Source organism: Medicago sativa, chromosome 8 (genome assembly GCF_051527215.1).
Source record: "Medicago sativa cultivar Bolivia chromosome 8, Bolivia_mono, whole genome shotgun sequence".
Taxonomy (NCBI): domain Eukaryota; kingdom Viridiplantae; phylum Streptophyta; class Magnoliopsida; order Fabales; family Fabaceae; genus Medicago; species Medicago sativa.
In genome coordinates this window covers 25845905-25858585 of record NC_140756.1, presented here as the reverse complement: position 1 = coordinate 25858585, position 12681 = coordinate 25845905, and the positions used below count along the sequence as shown (strand labels likewise).

Here is a 12681-nt window from a genome sequence, read left to right as displayed (position 1 = left end):
CACCTTTCCAAAATTCATCTTAAAATATAGTACAAATGTACAATACCATATTCTTGCCGATATCGAGATCCCATGCATAAAGGTTCTTTGAAAACCTAACAAAGTTGATGTATGTGGTTTAAACTTTGAACCAAATATATATCATTTTTTTGCCTTTTTTCATTTTCTTTTCTTCTTCTTTTTATTCTTAAGATCAAAGGGAGTAAAATTTATGGCTCATGCCACTAAATCTTTGTGTTATTGTCCTCTCTTAAGAGTCAAGTCAAACCCTCTCCCTCCTTTGTCGCCCGATCTTCTTGACAACTTCATTTATCTCTCTTCTTTTAGATCGGCAACCTTTTATTTTGATTCGACCACTTTGTTGCTAAATATATCAGGGTGTATGCTAATGGAAATTCTTGTGTATTTCTTTAAAAGAGGTGTTTGGCATACAATCTCATTAGCATGATATAACATCCTGATCGACTAAATTAGGATGATATAATTGGTATAAAAAAAGGAAAATTCTATGGTGAAGTCATAAAAATGACTTTTTTGGTGAAGTCATAAGAATGACATCAAAAATGTAATAAATAACACCCCACTGTTTGTACAATGGCATCAAAAGTTCAGTCCTCATAGTATCATCAATTCATCAGATTAACAAGACTACACTTAATCTAATTTTATCCTACCTTTTTATAAGCGTAACACCCCACAAAGTGTAACACTTAAGACTATCATATAATATCATCAACTTTGTTTGCATGTTAAATATTCCAACGATAAAATAGTACATGTAAGTCCAAGATGTTGCAAGCATTACTAGATGAATTACTATTTATCATTAATTAGTAATCAACAATTTAAAAATTAATCAAACATTAAAATCAAAATTAACTTTTTCAAAAAAGTTAGTTTCCTAACTGCACCGTAGAAGCTCCCATAAAAAAAGTACTATATATAGATCATGTTGATATAAGAATACATAATATCTTTTCTCTCCATCTTCCCATCATTTGAAGAATTCATAAGAGATAAGGAGTGTTCATGTTACTCGTCTCTCTTGTTTCAAGCAAAGGACGGACCCAAACTTTAAATATTTAGATGGAAATTTATATTTTATTCCAACCATTTGAAGAAAACAAATTGCTTGGTAGCTGTAATGAGTTAAGTTCCTCTTATAACTTATAGGAACCTTTGCTCTAGTCCCTATCAAGCAAGCAGTTGCATTTGTTACTTTGAAATACTTGTAGGCTACGAAGTCTGGATACAAGATACGATACGACACTGATACGTCGATACGGAAAAATTTCAAAAATCAAGATACAAAACGACCGGGATACGTTAATAACAAAATTATATAATTAAATGTACAATATAATTATAACAATTTTTTTATTATGCAAATATATTAACAAACACAAGAAACCAGTTATAGGCTCGTAGCATATCAACATAAATATAAGTAATATTGACGATTAAGAGAGTGATGATTAGTCAATTACATATACAATATATCACAAAAAGAGCATCATCAATGCTATGCTATATCCAAAAGAAACATTGTTAGTGCTATAGTAATATAATGTTTTTTTCTTACTTTTTAAAGAAAGAAAAACAGAAATCAAAATAATATAAAAAAATAAAATTTATATTATCCGATACTCTTCAGATATGTATCGGGAAGTATCGGAAAAATATTGAATAATTATTTTAAAATAAAATAAAATTTAATGATCTGATACTCTTCCGATACATATCGGGCAGGTATCGGTGCAGGATACGCAGTGGATACGGTACGTCGCCCATTTTGAAGTATCAGGGCTTCATAGCTTGTAGGATAGTAGAAAAGGTGGAAATGTGGATTCGCATGGAAGTTTATATACATACTTTTTTAAAGAAATTATAACTACCAATTTTTTTCTAGAAATATAAAATTGTATGCCAAACACTTCTTTTCAAGAAATACACAAGAATTCCATCTTTTAATTTATAAGTAAATTATTCCAGAGAATAATTTTTTAGTATGTTAATATGATTAACAAGAATAGTTGGAACAAAAAAGATAGTTGTATAATTTGGAGTATAATATGTGTTGGTAAGGTGTTGCGCGTTGTATGGAATCAAACCACATGCGCCACAACTTGTGCAAGCCCTTGTCGATTCCTTTGAGTTTTGGTCTAACGTCGGAAGGGTAAACACACATCGTGTACAGTGTGAACTACCTAAGATTTACCTATTTTCAGTTAAATTTTGAATTATTAGGGTTTCATTTTTCCATGAATTGGAAGGTTAAAAAATTTGAATTGAAAATGTTCATCCAAGTGAGGAAAAGTTGGGACTTTCTCTTCCAATAATTTATAGGCAGCCTAATTTATAAGAGATATTCTTGGGTGGTCACAGGTCCAAGAAATTGGATTTGGTCACTCTCTCTTATATTTTTCTTCTTCTTTCACACTTTCCATTTCCTCTCTCTCCTCTCTTTAAATGTGATGAAGTGTCAGTTATTGGTTGGTTGTGACCATATGGTCATGTGACCAACTAAGAATTACTCAATTTATAAAGTGGTGTGAATGAGGGCATTCAATATAACTGACTACTCCTTTCTTGACACTTACACGGTTACATTTATAGTGATAAAGAAATGAAGATGCTCATGACAAGAATATTAATGTTATTACATGGTTGGATGATCAGTTGGCCCTATCATAAAAAAATTACTGTACTATGAATAAAATTACTGTACTATGAATAATTCCCGTAATGGCCCCCTGAAATAAATATATGCGTACGTAAGTGAAAAAATTCCAATCAAAATAGGGTTGTTCGAGTGTCGAATCTACACACAATTTTTGTGTGCATGAATATAAAAACTATTGTATACTCAAATATATGTAAAAATATACTCAAATATATGTAAAAATAAATTTTATTTAGGGGGTCTGAGATTTTATTTATTTAATATTAATATTCTAAAAAAATTCTTTTTTTTGGTGGTGGCCGGGATTCGAACCTCGGATAATATTGGGTCTGAGATTTTATTTATTTAATATTAATATTCTAAAAAAATTCTTTTTTTTGGTGGTGGCCGGGATTCGAACCTCGGATAATATTCTAAAAAATTCTTTTTTTTTTTGTGGTGGCCGGGATTCGAACCTCGGACCTTGCATATTTTATGTATTGTCCCTACCAACTAAGCTAAGCTCACGAGGACAAAAAATTCTTTAATAAAACAAGTTTTCATACCAAATTAAATAAAAAGATAAAAGAATTCAAAAGTGAAATGTGTCCTTACTCTCTATTCTTTTTTTTTCTTTCTCTCTATTGTTTTTTACCAATCAAAATAAAAAAAAACTAATGTCGTTCCTAAAGTTGTCATAATTAATATATTATACAAATATCAGTATTCAATGCAAAAATTATAGGAGTATTGTTTTTTGAAGGAGTATTTTTCTTTTTTGGAAATGATAATACAGCTAAAAAGTTGTTTCACGAACGTCTAGCAAATTGTTTTCATTGGCCGCTTAATACACCGGCCGCTCAATACATTGGTCCACCATGATTTTCACTTAAGTAGGATTTTAGAGTATTCTCTCTTTTTTAAAACAATTAGCATAGTGATTTTCGTGAGTTTAGCTTAGTTGGTAGGGATATTGCATATTATATGCAGGGGCCGGTGTTCGAATCCCGGATACCCCACTTCTCCACATTTAAAATGTGTGAGTTCGATCCACTGGGCTACTTGACCCAAAAAAACAATTAGCATAGTGAATTTTTTTAGAATGTATTTCGCTACGTACTTTCTTTGGTCACATTTATAAACAACTACTCATTTTTCACATTCATTATATAATTGATGCATCTAAACTACTATATTATAGTCCAAATACATAAATTATTTGATGAATTTAAAAACAAAATATTTACTTATAAATATGATCGGAGGAAGTATAACACTATCATTTTTTTAGGGAAAGGAGTAATTTTTATTTAAAAAAACAAAACTCTTAATAACTTAGTTTTGCTTTCTAGAAGAATATGATCGTTAGCAACACTCATTTTAATATACATTTTTTAAAATTTATTATTTTATTTGAGGAAATACATGTAGATCACACACATTCACATTTATTTAATTTAATAAAAGAGTAAATATTGAAAAAAGTGTGTTAAAATAAGTTTTTTTTAGGGATGTTAAAATAAGTCACTAGAGGAATCACTATCTGTGTCGTTGGAATAGTTGGTGTGTTGACTTAAATGATTTTTTCTTTTTGATAAGTGCTTTAAATATTTACAACGTACAACCTTCATCATTGCTCCTTGAGCCTTGGAGCACTTTCATTATTATTATCGTGTGATTATTACTACCCCATTTTTCCTTTTTCGTTTTGATGGATTTTGATCCTTTCTTTCGTAAAAGAGAAATGTTATTTAAACAAATAACTTATGAGACAACCATAATTTACAAAGATAAAGTATGTATTTGTACGAAACCAAAACAATAGAGAGATAAAGTAAAAAATAATGTGAGTATAAGAGAGAAAACAATCACAAAAGTTGTCATAACATAAATATTCAAATATCATTTCTCTTCTTAAAATACTTATCTCCGAATCTCTTATTCACCTAATCACTATTGTAGGGCCTGTTTGGTTCAGCTTCTGCCCAGCCAAAAGCAATTCTCTACAGTGCCAAAAGCAATTCTAGCCAAAAACAACGTGTTTGGTTTGGCTTTTCAGAATTGCTTTTATCCACCAAAAGCAATTCTCCATGAAGCTACAAATCCTAGCTTCTAGCTTTTCTAGAATCAATTATAAACAGTAAATATTATATTTTATTATTACAACCTATTATTTTCCTTTATTGCCCTTTATCAATTCTCCTTCTTTATCAATTCTCCTTTAGCTATGTTTATTTTAGTAATTATACATTCAAAAGCAATTCTACATAATTGTATCCAAACACAAATCAGTTTGTTTAATCAATTCTACATAATTGTATCCAAACATAAATCAATTCTCTCAGAATCAATTCTGTCAGAATCAATTCTGTCAGAATCAATTATATTCAAAGCTGAACCAAACACACACGTAGTAATTAGGAATTGGATTACCAATAGTAACTTCTTGACACAGTTAAGCTCTCTCAACTGTCTGATTTAGATCGACAGTTAGGATCATTTTATTAAATAAAATTGTTTGCTTTATGTAGTTTGTCCAATCTTAGAACAATTGTCGAGATTAACTACTGTGTGAAACAAAGTGACTTTCTATTGTAGACAATCCAAATCCAATTAATTAATTAGTGCTACTCCCTTCCTTCTTAATTATAACTCTTCCGATTTTTTATGTCTCTTAATATACAATATTAGTGATTTGTTTAAAAAATGTCTTTATTTAATTTATGATTGGGAAACATAAATTATTTTTTTTCTTTTTTATGATATCAATAATTATATGAGTGATTATAAAAGTAACATATCTTTTTGACAAATTTACTCTTACAAGTGTTTTTTTAGTTACTCAAAACTTTGTTGGAGAGTCTTATAAATAAGGGATGAAGGGAGTATCTTTCTCCCTTTTGTTTTCCCTCATTTCATCTTTTTATTATTTTTATTTATTTTTTCTCTCGAGCTGAACGTGAAAAACACAATGATGAAGCTGGTGGCGACTATCGGCGAGTAGAATACATAGAAGACTAGTGTCAATGACATTTACTTATACACTTTATTTTAAGGGCTAAATATGTTTTTGGTCCCGATAAATATATCAACTTTTTGTTTTAGTCCCTCTAAAATTTTCCTTCAACTTTTAGTCCCTATAAAATTTTCAATCACTACTTTTGGTCCCTATTTTTAAGTTAATTTTTGTATTTTTTAATGAAATTGTGCATAAATGTGTAGAATATTGTAAAAAAATTCCCCAAAAAAATTAGAATTTTTTAACAAAACAAAAATTAATTATGAATTTTTAACCGTCAAAAATATAAAATTTATATTAAATTCATGTTTTGTTCAAAGATTATAATTTTGTTGGGAGAGATTCTTATAATATTATGAATCTTTCTGCAAAATTTTATTTAAAAATATGAATTCTACATATGAGTTTACTTTAAATGAGGGACCAAAAGTGAAGATGGAAAATTTTTTAGAGACTAAAAGTTGAAGGAAAATTTTAGAGAGACTAAAACGAAAAGTTAGTATATTTATAGGGACAAAAACATATTTAACCCTTATTTTAACATGTATTCTTTTAATCGAATAAAATTCATGTGTCTCACCACAACTTTATGAGTCTATTAAAAAAGAGTGTTAAAGTGAGATTACTCTCACTAAAAAAGGATAAACATTGATGCATAATGCATGCATGCATGTGGTCTGAAATACATACACAGAAAAAAGCAACAAATAATTAACCAAAATTAAGTGTAGTGGTCCTTCCTATCAATAACATTTTTGAAGAAATCCTATCAATAACATTGAGCTCAACAAATTAGACATAGCTCTCTCACACATTAATAGTCAAATCTATAAGGTACGTATTTACATGAAGGATTCAACAAGCTGTCTATTTCCATTGCATTCAACTTTTGGGCTAGCTTGATTGCGAAAGGTCATGTGGGAATTATGTGTCTTTGAAAGGTATGAACTCAACGACTTACCCTTTATTTCTGTGCCACCATAACTATAGGACCTATATTTCCGGGTTTGAATTTCAGACCAGGATCATGTTTTGTTAACACATTCTTATAATACTTCATTCTTATAGGATATGAACACGTCTCCTTAATTAGAATTATATGCATTTTCGTACTATATGTTCCTATCTTTGCAGTATTATTTTGCCTGGTAATCAAATTATAATCGATTTGTTGAAGAAACCAGTGAGATACATGTACATTCATACGGGACACGTTGATTTTTACAATGTACAAACACTTGCGATGAGACTTCGAAGGAGTCTTAAAACATATGAGTGAATCATCATTCATCACATTGAACTTAGCAATTACAAGTGAGTTTTGATACCACATTTTTACTTAAAACTTTAAGATAAATGAGTCTTTTCATTTATATGTTGGTCAAAATATACTCTTCCGCACAATATAAAACTTTTAATTTACACTTGACATATACATTCTTTCCTTCAACCACGAAACTCTCCACATCATTGATCCAACAAATATCACTTCTTCTCCCCCACCAAGTTGAACCAAACTCCAATACAACCGGTGGAATTTTCGTGGAACCTTAAAACATTAGGGAGGATCATTACATCAAGCTAAGAAAATCAAAAAGTGAGTTTGAACATCATATGTTCCTCTAAAATGAGGCATTATGTATACAAATCTTTTCGGCTATATATTATTCAACATCTACGCTTACATCTAATGTTAAACTTCTAAGTTCTAACTAGCTAACACTTAACACATCTAACAATTTGCACATCCTATGAATAACAATTTGCACATCCTATGAATCATATAATGGAATAAATTAAACTTGAGTAATTCATATTTTTGGCCCTTCTAATATATGCTTACTTTCTGCTTTAGTCCCTTGATTGTATTTTCCTTAGTTTTTGTCCATGCAGTTGAAGATTTTATTGTTTTAGACACTGATGTAATTTTCTCGTTCAAGATAGATAATGTGGCATGTTAATATACACACACACTTTAAACCAATGAAGGTTGAGATTAGTATAGGTTAGACATTTATAATGTGGCTAATCAATGTTTGAATCTTTGTTGAAAGAGATGTCTATATCAAGTGTTCGATAGTGTTGCAAATAATACCTTCAATAAAATTCCATGAGAAAAAATTCAAAACATATTGAAAATTCTTACCAATGCCCCCACAATCATCAACAACCACCTCCTTATTACAATGTAAAATTACCCAATTCTTCCAGTCATTTATAAGCGAATATTGTTTTATCTGCTCATTATAAGGCAAAGAGGGTAATTTGTGTGATGATTTCCTCCATCCAGTTACATTTATAAGTAAATATTGTTTTGTCAGCTTCATTGAATCATTTATGTATTTGAACTATAATATAGTCTAAATACATAAGTTATAAATTTTATCAGATGAAGTATTTTACATTTATAGGTTTCATGGATTCTTTTATAATTTATATAGAACCTAGTAATCTTAATACTAGTGCAAAGAAATCCTTCTTAATATAAGAAAAAAAGATGTTGTGGAAAAAACAATTTTAACCCATGCTATCCTTCTGCCACGTCCCACTTTTAAGGGCAAAACATGTCTAAATTTTGCTTTTGCTAACTAAATTACTATGATGTCATCTAACCATCCAAAATTTAATAGTTTGCTTTAATTGCTCTTCAAAAAGGATAGGCTGGTTCCATGGTAACCATACGAAACAAATTTTGTTGGACAACAAAAAGGAAAAAGTTGCCTTTTGTACTATAACTCCAGAAAAAGCCCTGCACTCTTCTCAATATTTTGGGGGGCAAAAATGAATAATTCAAATTTTGAAATTTCAAATAGTCTTTCTATATATCATCCAATACTCTTTCTACTATCATTCTCTGGTTTTTCTCTCTCTCACTTGCTTTTATCTCAACTCTATTATTCTCAATTAAGGTAAACCGAAATATTCACAAGATAAATATTCAATATTATCTAGGTACAAAAGATAAAAATGTTAACAAGTGAGGGCAGGGAAATAATGAGGAAGATCAAGGTCTGTATTTTCTTCTTTTCAAACTTTCTAATCCTCATTTTCTACTCTACTCTTCAATTTTATTTTGTAGGTTTTTAAACTTTCTAATCTCCATCTTCTCATCTTCAATTTTATTTTGCAGGAAACTTGAAAGTTGTACTTCATTCAACCGAACAAGTAGTTGAAGTGCTGCAAAAAATAATATTATGAACAACTTTTCAGATCTACAGGTTCATTTGATGTTTAAAGTGTCTAAAATTTACTCTTTTCTTTATCTAACATGTAACTTTTCATTATTTGTATTTATCTTCAACAACAATTTATTTATCTAGAAATGCAAAAGTTGAACAGAGTTCTTGTCTCTTCATCAAACTACAAACAAAGAAAGGAGACACAAGTAAGTAAACAATAAGATGTATTGTATGTTGCCAATTTTTTTAAATCCTCAATAAATTGTTATTGCAGGAAAGGTGTATTGTATGTTGCCAATTTTTTTATTTTTTTTTGGAAAATATGATATTTTGCAGCAAAGTCAAATAATCTTCATATCTCTCCAACAAACTACAAAGAAAGACATTCTTATGAAGAACTAAACTTTTTACCTTTATTTTATCTTTCAATGTTACATTCAAAAAAGTTCTTATTTTATTCAAGAGTTTTAATCTTTTATATCTAAATAAAATTTCTATTATGTAAAACAACTGACCAAAGATCCAAAAAAAAAAATTAACATAGTATTGTTCTTTAAATTAAGAAGATGATGAAGAAAGATAAATATTTTCAAGAAGAAAATCTTACACTTCTCTCATGAAGAGATTGTTCATTTTTTCTTCTTGTATGTTTTACTAAGCTCCTTTTTATGTTCTTCATTTTGCAGGAGATTTGAAAGCAGCTCTCCTGCCTCCAGTCAACAATAGAGGATGTTCTGCCAAATAAAAATAAAATTTCTTTTAAATTATTTTGTTTCCTAGCCAACAAAATAAATACTATAACGAAAATTTAAATTCAAATATAGTTTACACATGAAAATAAAAGAATATGACACTTTGAGGACTCATGATATTGTAAATCTCAACAATTGTACTGATGTTTTTAATACAAATAACAAAGAGTCTTTCATGAAAAAGAAAATGTCCATTGAGAATGAGGAAAAATGAAAAAAGATAAGCACCCAAATTAAGTCCGTTTAAGTTTATTTAATTGGTCTTTTAAGTCCATTTAAGCACCCAATAGCAGGCTAGCAGCAACAAGGAAAAGTGTAGTAGGCTAGCAGAAACGTGAAACAGAGAAAAGATTGATGAGCTGTGTTCTGATTTTATTGAAAGTATTGATGCTCTCCGGAAAGAATTTATGCTTTTAGTTGACCTACATATTATTTATACGAAAAAAAATGAGGTTTATTGAAAGAAAATTTATTAAAAAAATATGGGATATATTAAAAATCTGGTGTCTCTTTTATTATTTATACAAAAAAAATTGAGTTATATTAAAAGAGAGAATTTTTTATAAAAAAATATGGGTTGAAATTTTTAAACAGAAAAGTCTTCGTTTTATATTCGAAAAAAGATCAAAACTGCAGTAAAAAGGATAAATTTTTGTGGTTAAGAAAACCTTATGATTTTTGCATGAACAAAAAAAAAACCTACGAAAAGAAGTCTTCAAGCAATTTGCAATAAAAAAGGTTCTTTATCAAAGATCCAATAAAAGTATTACAAAAGAATACCAGTAGTATTAGATCTAAAAAAAAACCCTAAAACAGATTCATAAATATACAAAATAATATTCTTACATCACTTGAAAATCACATCAAATTTCATCTTCCGACTGTTGTTGTTGTTGCATGTTTGATGACGAAATTTAAGCTATTGTTGTTGCGGTTGTATCAAAAAAATTGCTCCGGCCTTACTTTTTGTAGGTTTTGTTGTGGATGTTTAGGGTAAGCAAAACATCAGTTTGATTTTTGCAGTGGAGGTTCACGGTGGCCGCAAAATCGGAGAAATAAACAAGGGTTTTTTATAAAGAATGGTGGTGGTGCATCCAAACTGTGGCTGAAAATCTCATTTTTTAAAACCTGAAAATCTCAAGATATTTCCTTTTGAAAATCTAATTTGATAGAAAGAAAGAGGAGAATGAGGAGATGAATAATATGTAATTTTTTTTTAGTAAAGGTCGCCGGAAAGATGTAGATCTGGTCGGAAGTTGTTGGTGACGGTGGTTCATGGTGGAGAAGAGAAAGACATGGATGGTTTCAGGCGAGAGAGAGAGAGAGAGAGAGAGAGAGAGAAGGGACATATGTGAGAGATGTGGAAACTGTGATAGATTTTGTTCAAAATAAACAAATTATTAAATAATATTAAATAAAAAAAATGTGAGACGTGTGAGGATTTAAGAAAGTGAATGGAGAAAGAGGGCTGATGTGTAGATATTTGAAGTGTGTACGTGTGGTGTGGGAAAAAAGTTACAAACAATTAATGAGTGTAGATATACTTACATTTCTAGAATTAAAACAAAGTTACAAATAATTAATATTTATTAATAGGACAATTAATTAATGAGTAAACCATTGGTTTCAAAATTTATTCTCAAATTAGTCCTCTATTAATGTTTTAAAAATAATCTTTGTCAAAATTTTCTCAATTAAATTATTATCTGTGTTTTTGTGACACGACGAGTTACTTAATTGATAAATTTTTGGCAAAAACAAAGGCTATTTAGAACTATTATCAAAAGTTTTTCAATTAAATCTTTATCTCTATGTTATTGTCTCATGACGGAAGAATGATGGACTAATTTGAGTGTGTCTTACAAAGACAGTGAACAATTTGGTGGTTTACTCATTAATACTTCATCTGCCTCAAAGTAATAGTCGTTTAAAGTTTTTACATAATTTTTAAGAAAATATTTATAATTAAGTTGATTTCAGTGCCAAAATTAATATCATTTACCAAAATACCTCTATTATTTGTAGTTAGTGGACAGTTACGTCAGATGAAATTTAATAAATAAAAATATAATAGTGAAAAAAAATACTAAATGTTGTGTTGATATTCTAAAGTGACAATTATTTTGAGACGGAACAAATATTATTTAAAAAGATGATTATTTTAAGATGGATGGAATATTAAATAGAGTTAAGAAAAATCAAACAGGGGTCTTAGAGCATAACTCATCGTCGCCGTAAATGAAAAAAAAATCAATTATTAGGGATATCTCAAAATCACTTTGTAAGTTCATTGAGCAACTATAGCATTTGGTGATAAATATAAACTACAAGTATATTAATGATTCAATAAATCTAAAATATAATTTTTTGCTTATAATAGTGATCGAAGGAAATACGCTACTAAACATATTTTAGTAAACTAACCTGAAATGCATGAGAGAAGTCTGCATTGACTAAAATTTCAAAAGTAACGCAAATGCACATGATAAGTGGTCGCTGACTAAACTAATTTCGATACACGTTATTTATAAAAAATTGTTTATGCTAAAACGTTTTTGCTATTTTGTTTGTCACCTCACTTCAATTTTATATTGATATCGAACTTTCATAAACTATAATGCACGGGAAAAGTGAGCATTGACCAAACTTTCAAAAATAAATCAAATACACGGGATATGTTATCATTGACTAAACTAACTTTGATCTACATGACAAGTTGTCATTTATAAAAATAAAAAAAATCATGCTAAAACGTTTAAACTATTTATAAATATCATCACCTCAATTAAATTCTACACTGATATTGAACACTTATCAACTAAAAAGCATGAGATTAGTGGACATTGAATAAAATTTTGTAGATAACTGAAATGAATTGGAGAAGTGGCCATTGAATAAAATTTCAAAAGTAAAGTAAATGCACGGGATAAGTGAACATTGACTACAAGTATATTAATGATTCAATAAATCTAAAATATAATTTTTTGCTTATAATAGTGATCGAAGGAAATACACTACTAAACATATTTTAGTAAACTAACCTGAAATGCATGAGAGAAGTCTGCATTG

General features: G+C 29.1%; 2 long non-coding RNA genes across 3 annotated transcripts; one reads left to right on the top strand and one right to left on the bottom strand.

Moving 5' to 3' along the window:
- Positions 1-8447: 8447 nt before the first annotated feature.
- Positions 8448-11068, bottom strand: LOC146897923 (uncharacterized). Of its 2 annotated transcripts, none has more exons than XR_015022584.1 (3): positions 10459-11023; positions 9468-9594; positions 8448-8858 (listed from the first exon to the last, which is right to left on the bottom strand). It is a non-coding gene; the product is annotated as an uncharacterized LOC146897923 (long non-coding RNA). The 2 variants fall into 2 exon arrangements; XR_015022585.1 differs by lacking the exon at positions 8448-8858 and adding an exon at positions 8860-9041 and having other exon boundaries at positions 10459-11068.
- Positions 8788-10450, top strand: LOC146897924 (uncharacterized). The gene is made up of 3 exons (XR_015022586.1): positions 8788-8899; positions 9002-9066; positions 9547-10450. It is a non-coding gene; the product is annotated as an uncharacterized LOC146897924 (long non-coding RNA).
- Positions 11069-12681: the final 1613 nt, after the last annotated feature.